The sequence below is a fragment of the Myodes glareolus genome, chromosome 16, assembly GCF_982192425.1.
Source record: "Myodes glareolus chromosome 16, mMyoGla1.1, whole genome shotgun sequence".
Classification (NCBI taxonomy): Eukaryota; Metazoa; Chordata; class Mammalia; order Rodentia; family Cricetidae; genus Myodes; species Myodes glareolus.
This window is the reverse complement of record NC_142041.1, coordinates 52,692,620-52,702,283: the sequence shown is the minus strand read 5'-3', so window position 1 is coordinate 52,702,283 and position 9,664 is coordinate 52,692,620. Positions and strand designations below refer to the sequence as shown.

General features: G+C 39.1%; 1 pseudogene; it reads left to right on the top strand.

Annotated features, from left to right (window-relative positions):
- Window positions 1-4,225: 4,225 nt before the first annotated feature.
- Window positions 4,226-4,704, top strand: LOC125391016 (mitochondrial import inner membrane translocase subunit Tim8 B pseudogene; annotated as a pseudogene).
- Window positions 4,705-9,664: the final 4,960 nt, after the last annotated feature.

Sequence of the window (9,664 nt, the reverse complement as noted above, 5' to 3'; positions counted from 1 at the left end):
AGAAATTGCTCTTTGTTCATCTAACTTATCTAATATTTGGATTTAGATTCATTACTATTATTCTTTTGTTACAGTAATATGCACAGGCATAGTTGCTAGGTTGCTTAGATGCTTCTCTCTTATATTTCTGCTCTTTGTAACTTCTTTCTTCCCAACCCTTGAGAGCATAAGCCTGGCTAGAGAAACATCAGTTTTTCTCCAAGAACCAACTTTGGTTTTTGTGTTTGTTGTTTTCATTTTCGTTAACTGTTATCTGAGTATAAGAATAATAGCTTTGTTTTGGATGGCTGTCGATGTGTCTTACTGCCCTCTTTCCAGCTGCCTTTAGGCTCCTTTCGGCTGTCAGTTCTATCGGTTCCTGCCAGCACCCACGACTCATCTGCTCAACTGTATACTGCACATTTTAAATTATCTTTTCCTTTTAACTTATTTTCTTAACAAATCTTTTTTTATTATATAGTTTTTAAAAGGGTGCACTGAGGATCTTAGATACTAAAATTTGGGATTCTGAAAGCTCCAAAGTCTGAAACTTTTGAGGATCAACATGATATCTGGCCTGTGGCCACCACTGATCTGCTTCTCTTTCTGTGGATTTACTTTTCCCAGGAATCTTTCCCCCTGGCCTTTGTGTGTGTGTGCATGTGCACGTGCGTGTGTGTACATGTGCACATGCATGTGTGCCTGTCTGCCTTCTTTCTTTTGGTGTAAACATGTAGCAATTCATTTGTTCGTATTAACATACGTAGCAGTGATTTCCCATTCTCTTGATGGATAGCAATCCACTTAATAGTTTCTCCATAATTTTAGTTTTTTCGAGTTTTTCTATTATGCCCAGAGCTCATTAATATGTATGTATAAGTATTTGTGTTGGTAACCAGCTTAGTCAATAAGTGAAAGTGCTGTTGTTGTTTATATGGTAAGTGATGTTTAGCTTTTTCAGTTGTTCACTATGTACCATTTTGTAGTCCTAACATAACATGTTCCAGTCTTGCTACTTTTGTGGAGTGCAGGCCTTTTATTTTTTGGGGGAGAGTGTCATAATTTCATTTCATTGTTTTCAAGGTCTGACCATTTATTTGTTACTTAAAGACTAGTTTTACTGAACTCATACTTAGAAGTAGAGCTCTCAACAAGGACAGACTGTATTTCTTGATAATCTAGTTCTGGCATTTTTCTTTGGTTTCTTTCATTCTCTTGGTCAAAAGTTGAGCATATTCTGCAATCTTCTCCTTGGCTTTCTTAGTGGATTGTTTCTTCAGACAGCAATACATTGATACTTGGCTTGCAGGATACATGGAGTATCAGGACTCTGAATCTTCAGTGCTTTCGTCCTGGGCTTCTTACCTTCTTTGTTTAAGGGATTTCTGATAACACTTTCGTGGACATCATCTTCTTTGCTGAGATAGAAAAGCTTCTGAATTCTGCTAGTTTTGGGTCTCAACCCACTGAAGCATGGCATTATCTGTTCGTCTAGAAATATCCTTCTATTCCTTTCTCCAATGACCAAAGAAAACTCAGATGGGCTTCCACAATGCATCTGTGAACAGACTTGGGCTTCCTCTAGTTCTTCTTGGTCAAGAATGTCCCTTATTCAACAGTAGATGCATTCTGTCATGTGTCTCAAGACACACATTACTTTATGGGAAAACCTTGCTTGTTGTTCCCACCACTGACTCAGACAAGATAACCCTTCCACTCTTCATCAGCAACTCCGTCTGTGGCTAGGTGTTTCTCATAGAAAGTGTGACGCTTGAGTTCATCATCCATGTCGATGTATTTTTTATAGCCAGTGGCCAGGAAGGATATGCGCTACTTCATCTTCAAACAACAAACTACTTAGAAGGTACCATGCAAAAGAACTGGTCATAGTTTCAAAATTACATAAGAGCCACAAAGTTAGTGTAGTTGCTTCCCAAACTCCTTCTTCTCTTAGGCTAATATATTAATGAACCATGAAACATTTGCATTTATGAAAACTTGGAATGGAAAGCTTCATGTTTATAGAAATGTGTTAGCTAATGCTAGAATTTACTTAGATTCTCTCAGTTTTTCCACTACATCCGTCATGTGTTCCAGGAACCAGTTGAGGACCCGGTGTTGCTTGTAGTTGTCATATCTCTACAGGTTTCTCCAACCTGAGTCTATCCCTTAGTCCTTCCATAATCTTGACATCAGTCCATTGTTTTGGAGAACTCCTAGTTTGGATTTGTGTGAAGCTCGTATCAAAGTTGTATTGAGGTTCTGCATGATTAGGAAGGACACAGAGTTAGTAAATGTGTCTCTGTGCATCATGTCAAGGCTACACAATAGTGGTCTGTCACCAGTCTTGATACCTTGGTTATGTGGTATCTGTCAGAGCTCTCTTGTGTTAACGTATTGTCTCTTTGGAAGACTCTACACACCCCTCGGCTGAATGTGTTAGTTCTTCCTCTGCACTGTTTTGCTTTCTTTGTCTACCATCTGTCTGCCACACAAGCACATAGTACATGGTCTTCCTGGACCTTTACAGTTAGTTTCAAAACCAACTACTGTAGAGAGTCTCCAGTGTTGTTTCTGCTCCACAAAATTGTTTTGTCTCTTGAATACACTTTATATTTCTATACATCTTAAAATCAGTTTGTCAGTTTCTGCTGGGACTCAGGTCCGTGTGCTTGCTCAGTTAGCATTCTTATCCAGGGAGTCACCTCTTCAATACTATTTTTAATTTTTTGAGAGGTGATTTTAGTCTAGGCTAGCCTTGGAGTCTTCCTAGTCTGATTAAGGCTAGCCTTGAACTCTCCATCTTCCTATATCAATCTCCCAAGCGTTGAAATTACAGGGATGTGCCATAACACCTGGCTTATTAATAAGGCATGCTGTGCCAGGAAACAGGGGTAAAAACACTACAGGAAAAGAAGATGCTGCTCCCTTCATCATTTAGGAAATTACAAGGGAAGTAAAGGTTTTGTGCCAGCTGCTAAATGTGACCCAGTGGATATGTTCTTGTTTTTTTTGTGTTTATTTGTTGGTTTTATCATAACATAATGGCATCTCAAAATAGTGTTTAGGGAGTCTTTAAAAAGTCTAAGATGGTGGTGTATTTTCTTGGAAAAGTAGCATTTAAATGTATGATATTTCCAGTGCTGGGAATTGAACTCAGGCCTCACACATGCTCAGCTTGAGCTCTACCACTGAAATGTATTCCCAGCTCTCATGTTTGTTTTTCCTGAGACTTGATGCACTACTATGATGCCAGAACGTGCTAGGTCTCTGTGATTAACTTAACCTTTTGGGAGATGACTTTAGTATTTTGTTCATTTTTTCTTATCTGCATTTTATGTTCACCATCTCCAGAAGTGGACATCTTTTACAGTTCCTTACCTTCACCTATGCTTAATGAAATTTGTCAGCATAATATATAAATTACATTTTTATCTTACAAAATTTGCATAGTAAATGTTTTATCCATATTAATTCAAGATATGAGTTTTCAAATAAATGGAATAATATTTCTTGATATTTATGTTGCATAATTTCTCATTCTTTTTTTTTCCTCTGAACTATTTCCTAACTAGTTGACACTTGCCATTCCTACTTTTTCCTCCATTTTTATTTGATGCATAATGATAGTTCTGGAATCAAAATTATTTACCGGCCCTCTACTGTATACACTTATGAGTATAAATTTGGTCTTTGTTGGCAGTCTACATACCTGCTGTAGCAACAAATCCAATTTTCAGTTAGAGAAGGAATAGAAACCTTTAACGTCATGGGCAAACACCTAGCTTTAAGTTAAAACTGGGAGCAGAATCTTGTGTGACTGTGTAGTTTTACACCTAGCAAGAAAATATGTCTACAGTGCATTTGAGGAAGATTTTATAAGTTCCAAATGCGTCCAAGCCATTCTCGCTGTCATATTTTGTTAGCTTAGTTCTTTTCTTCTTATGGAAAACCTGTATTTTGTAACATTATTTTGAAAAAATATGACACCATTAAAATGGATATTGCAATCAGTGTCTTAAAGCTATGTCTGCGCTAATGAAAAGGTCTGTGAAAGAAGCACAGCAGAAAATGTGCCGTAAGCATTCAGGCAGAATGGACAGTGACTGCCGGTTAGCCCTGTTTGTAATCGCTTCTGACTTTCTAGGGAACAGCAAACTAATTTGGTTTCCTTTCTGAAACATGTTTTACTTGTTTCTTCCCTGGGTAACAGTGAAGCACTTAAGAATAATATTTCTAGAACTCACGCTGACAATGGCCGAGCTTGGTGAAGCAGACGAAGCAGAGTTACAGCGCCTGGTGGCAGCGGAGCAGCAGAAGGCGCAGTTCACTGCGCAGGTGCATCACTTCATGGAACCATGTTGGGATAAGTGTGTTGAGAAGCCAGGAAATCGGCTAGACTCCCGCACTGAAAACTGCCTCTCTAACTGTGTGGACCGCTTCATTGACACTACTCTTGCTATCACCGGTCGGTTTGCCCAGATTGTACAGAAAGGAGGACAGTAGACCATACCTCAGAATGGTGGAAGACCCAAAACTTGATGCTGAGCAGATTGAATGGCCAGTGGAGCAAGAGTGGTCAACGTGTCAGGTTAGCCTCAGGCAGTTACTAAGTCTGTTGGTGCTAAAAAGTAACAGATCAAATGTCCAAAAGTGAAATTTTATTTATTGGAATTCAGTAATTCCAGGTTGTATAACACCAGTTAATAAATGTGAAGTCTCCAATTTTAAAAAAATAATATTTCTAGACAGGCAGTCCAAACTGGAAATTTCATGACTTCATTTTGATTGACCCTTACAGTCTGCCCTTTAATTTTTCATGAGATACTTATATCAGCAGCCTTTTATATTCTTTTATAAACTCGGCCTTATTTATAAAGCCTGGTGTGTAGGATGACGTCATTGTCCTTTAAGCTCTTCTCTACATATTTTTCACATCGAGTGGGCACTAGAGAATTGTCTCCCATGTTCTCTGATGCTTTTTCTAGCTGTCTGCTATTGTTTATCAAATTCCAACTGTTGTGGAAATTTTGGATCATACATTTTATTCACTTTGCTCTTTCTATAATGCTTTTCACAGGTTGACTAAATTGCAAAGATGGTATTAGGTTTTTCCATGGCTACTTAAAATTTTGGGGTAGAAGAAATTTGAACCCTGTGTCATGACATCCATCTTTCCAAGCTTGTGTTTTCTGTGGGTGAGTTGGTGGGAGAAGCCTTCAGTGTTAATGAAACTATTGATACAAACAAGGAAGTATTGGATTTTGATGGACTTTTTGGATGCTTGTTCTATGTCAGTCAGTGCTGTGTACTCTCACAAGAGTCAAGTAATGAAATGAGTGAGTGATATCTTATTTTTTGAAAACAAATCTATATAGCCAGTCTGACTTTGAAGTAATGATTCTCCTGCCTCAGCGTCTCAAGTACTATGGTTACAGGTGTGTGCTACTATGCATGGTTTTGAACCTTGGAACCTTTGATAGAAACTTTGAATGTGGTCAAAGCTGAGCTTTGGAATCCACAGTCTTCCCTCCTTCCCTCCCTCCCTCTCTCCCTCCCTTGTTTTCTTTTTCTTTCTTTCTTTCTTTCTTTCTTTCTTTCTTCCTTCCTTCCTTCCTTCCTTCCTTCCTTCCTTCCTTTCTTTCTTTCTTTCTTTCTTTCTTTCCCTTCCTTCCTTCCTTCCTTCCTTCCTCCTCCTCCTCCTCCTCTTTCTTTCTTTCTTTCTTTCTTTCTTTCTTTCTCTCTCTCTCTCTCTCTTTCTCTCTTTCTCTCTTTCTCTCTTTCTCTCTTTCTCTCTTTCTCTCTTTCTCTCTCTCTTTCTCTCTTTCTCTCTTTCTCTCTTTCTTTCTTTCTTTCTTTCTTTCTTTCTTTCTTTCTTTCTCACCCAGGCTCTACTTTCCCCTTTCTCCTCGCCTCCCAGTCTCTCCCCTGCTCCCCTCAGTTCCCACCCTCCCAACCCACTCCTCCACTGACAGTGTTTTCTTTTTAACTTGAACTGTTACAGGGGAGTCAAGCACAGCAGTGTAGTTCCAATTATTTTCTCACTGGAATTTCTTTCCATTCTGTGAAGGTCAGAGCTCTTTATAACCTTTCTTTGGACACTTTGTATTAGAATGTATATATACACTTTGTATTTTCAACAGGTTTCTACTCACATTTGCAATGCATAGTGTCACATTCACAAACTATAGTGCTATACACATGTGTCTTTTTACAGATTTGCTTTGTTATCAGTAGCTTATACAGTGGAAGACTGAATTATAATTGCAGTTTTCATCATGAGAGACTTTTTCTTTCAGAAGTTGCCTTATATGCATTTGGATTCCCTATCTTTGGTCTCAGCAGCATCTTACATTGTCAATGGTATACCACTCAGTTTCGCTGGACTCCCAGGATCATGCTTCACTGTCACGATAATTCACAAGATGTAAATTCATCCTGGTCTTTCTAGTTAGCCACAGCAAAGGTGGTACATGCTTTCTATGACAAACAGGGGTTGTGTTCTTTATTCTTTCCTTGACATAGAGCAGCTTGGATGTAGTTTTGGAATTTCTTCTTATCCTTGAATGTCTTTTTTCGGAAGCCCTTATTTGAAACAATGTTGTGTGAGTTCTAATTGGTATTAATAACAAAACCCAGAGTCAGATATTAGGGGATAAAAGCTAAAAGATCAGAGAAGCAGAGCAGCCAGTCACTAGAGATCTTAACTTTACAACTCTTAGCCCTAAAAGAGACCGAGTTCCTCTTTCCACACGACCTTTTCACTTCCAGACCTCCAGACCTCTGTGGTTGACTAATGTCTAGCCCCTGCTTCTGATCTTCAGGTAAGCTTTATTTGCTAGAGCACAAACAGAATATCACCACAAAACAATGCTTACATCCCAGTATGGCTTTCTCTCACATCAATTTTCATTCAGTGACTAGTAAGCCATGTTAGATCAGCTATATCAGTTTTTAATGTAAATGAATGAGGAAATAAAAAGAGGGTAAAGTACATGAGGAGGTTGCTGGTGGCTTGTCACACTTGCAACTACTTGTTTTCAGATTTCCTTTAAGTTTGCTGTGGAAAGTTGCATGACCCATACTTTACAGACCACTAGAGGTCAGTGTTGTGCTGATAATCACAGGCCCCTTTCGGTTCTGAACTCTGCATCTTACTGCTGGCAGTCTTGGGGCCTAGGACTTGCATTCTTTAATAAGCTTTTAATTAATGGTGTGTATAGGATGTTTCATAGGCAATTGACAGTGTTAATGGTGACTTCTTAGGTTCACTGCTCACATTAGGCAACATTTGTGGCTATGCTCACAACCCACTACTGATTTTTAGTGGGTTATCCTTTAATTTCAGGGACCAGATCATAGTCCATTCATCATCTGCTGAATTCCTGTAGTAAGCTTTGAATCTCAATTGACCCTGTGTGTTTTAGGTGTCTGAACTGGGGATTCCTGCAGTGGCAAAGCACCCCTTTCCAAATTGAGAAGCATTGTTTAGTATTTTCACCTGAATACCCAGCAGACTTATGGTGCTCAACTTAGCGTTTCATCATTTAGTCTATAATTTACACGGTCCCTATTGCTAGAGGCAGCTCCATTGTATAGCCATTGAGGCCAGAATACTTGTTCTCCTTGAACGCGAGTTATTCTCTTTTCTTTTTCTCTCTATCATGTTTAGGATGCAAATCAGCAGATCAATTGTCTCCTGTGTGTGTCGCTACCATACTTCAGCTCTCGTCATTGTTATTTGGGGTGTTCCAGTGATCTATGCTGCTTTTCCTGCCTTTAGTCTGGTTCCCCCAGTAGACCATCCTCTGTACCTAGATGATTTGCCTGAATTGTAATGCTGTGTAACATGAGAAGGAGCCTGTTTGTTTGGGGGTTTCTGTCCTGCCCGGTCCCCCAGCTGTTTAGTCCCAGAGTAAAATCACACAAGAGATCTCTATAAGTTATAATGCTGATTGGCCCATTAGGTCAGGCTACTTATTAGCTATCTCTCACATCTTGATTAACCCATTTTTCTGATCTATTTTAGCCATGTGGCTCAGTACCTTTTTCAGTGGGGCAGATCACATCCTGCTGCTCAGTGGTATGGGCAGGAATGGGAGGAATCAACTTCCTCCTCCCCAGAATTCTCCTGCTCTCCTTGTATCATTTCCACTTCCTGTCTGGTTTTCCCACCTATACCTCCTGCCTGGCCAATCAGCGTTTATTTAAAACATGATTGACAGAATACAGACAATTCTCCCACACCAATGCTGACCTTGTAATACTCGGTTCACACTCCATTGTCTCACCTTTGCCTCCTTGACATTGAAATTGCTTCACTTCAATGTGAACATTCAAGTACACATTCGAAACATGTTTTTGTGAAAGCATTAATACAAAAAGCACCATTTTAGTTATATATAAGGAGCACTGCCTTTCCCCCCCTCCTTCTTCCCTCCCTCCCACCTCCCTTTCTGTTCTTGTTCTCTTTCCTTTATTTATACATGTTTAAAAGACAGAGTCTTATGCATCATAGACTTGCCTTGAACTTACTATGGTCATCCTATTTTCATCTTCCAAGTGCTGGGATTACAGGTGTTCACCTCCAAGACTGGTTACAAAGGCTTCCTATAGGAAAAACTTGATACGGTTTTAGAGAAAACACTGGATTCAGAAATATTATCAGGCAGAAAAATAGTCTAAGTATGAAAGTTCAAATATCCCTAATATTTTCTGTAGGTGGACTTTTTTGTTTTATCAACTGTAACATGAGGGGGCCTGCTTGTTGGGGTTTTCTGTCCTGCCCGGTTTCCCACAGCTGTTTAGCCCCAAAGAAAATCACACAGAGGTCTCCATAAGTTATAAGCTGATTTGCCCATTAGTTCAGGCTTCTTATTAGCTCTTATGACTTATATTAACCCATTATTCTGATCTATTTTAGCCATATGGCTAGGTACCTTCTTCCTCGGTGGTCTGCGCAGGACTGGGAGGAATCAGCGTCCTCCTTCCCACAATTCTCCTGTTCTCATTGCATCACCTCTACTTCCTGTCTGATTTTCCAGCCTATACCTCCTGCCTGGCCAATCAGCATTTATTTAAAACATGATTGGCAGAATACAGACAATTCTCCCGCACCAGCCAACCAGCTTCCAAATAATCACACATAGACTTATTAATTATAAATGTTTGACTGATAACTTAGGCTTGCTATGAACTGCTCTTAAAACTTAAATTAGCCCATATTTTTTTTAAATCTGTTTTCTACCAGGTGGTGGTACCTATTTTCAGCATGATAAACTCATTTTCTGCTCACTCTATGTCTGACTGATGATCTCATGACTCTACCCTTCTTCCCAGTGTTCTCCCAGTCTGGCTCTCCTGCCTAACCTCTTACTGTCTAGCTTTTTGCCAGTTGGCTCTTTATTAAACCAATGAGAGCAAGACATCTTCACAGTGTACAAAAGGATTCTTCCACAGCAGTTTTAGGATGTGATCTGATCTAAATGAGAGTGATGTGGAATATCCTTCTGTATATGTGGTCTTTTATTGATTGATGGATAAAGGATGTTTAGGCAAATAGCTTAGCAGAGTAAAGCCAAGCAGGAAATCTGAATATATATATATATATATATATATATATATATATATATATATATATATATATATATATATATATAGAGAGAGAGAGAGAGAGAGAGAGAGA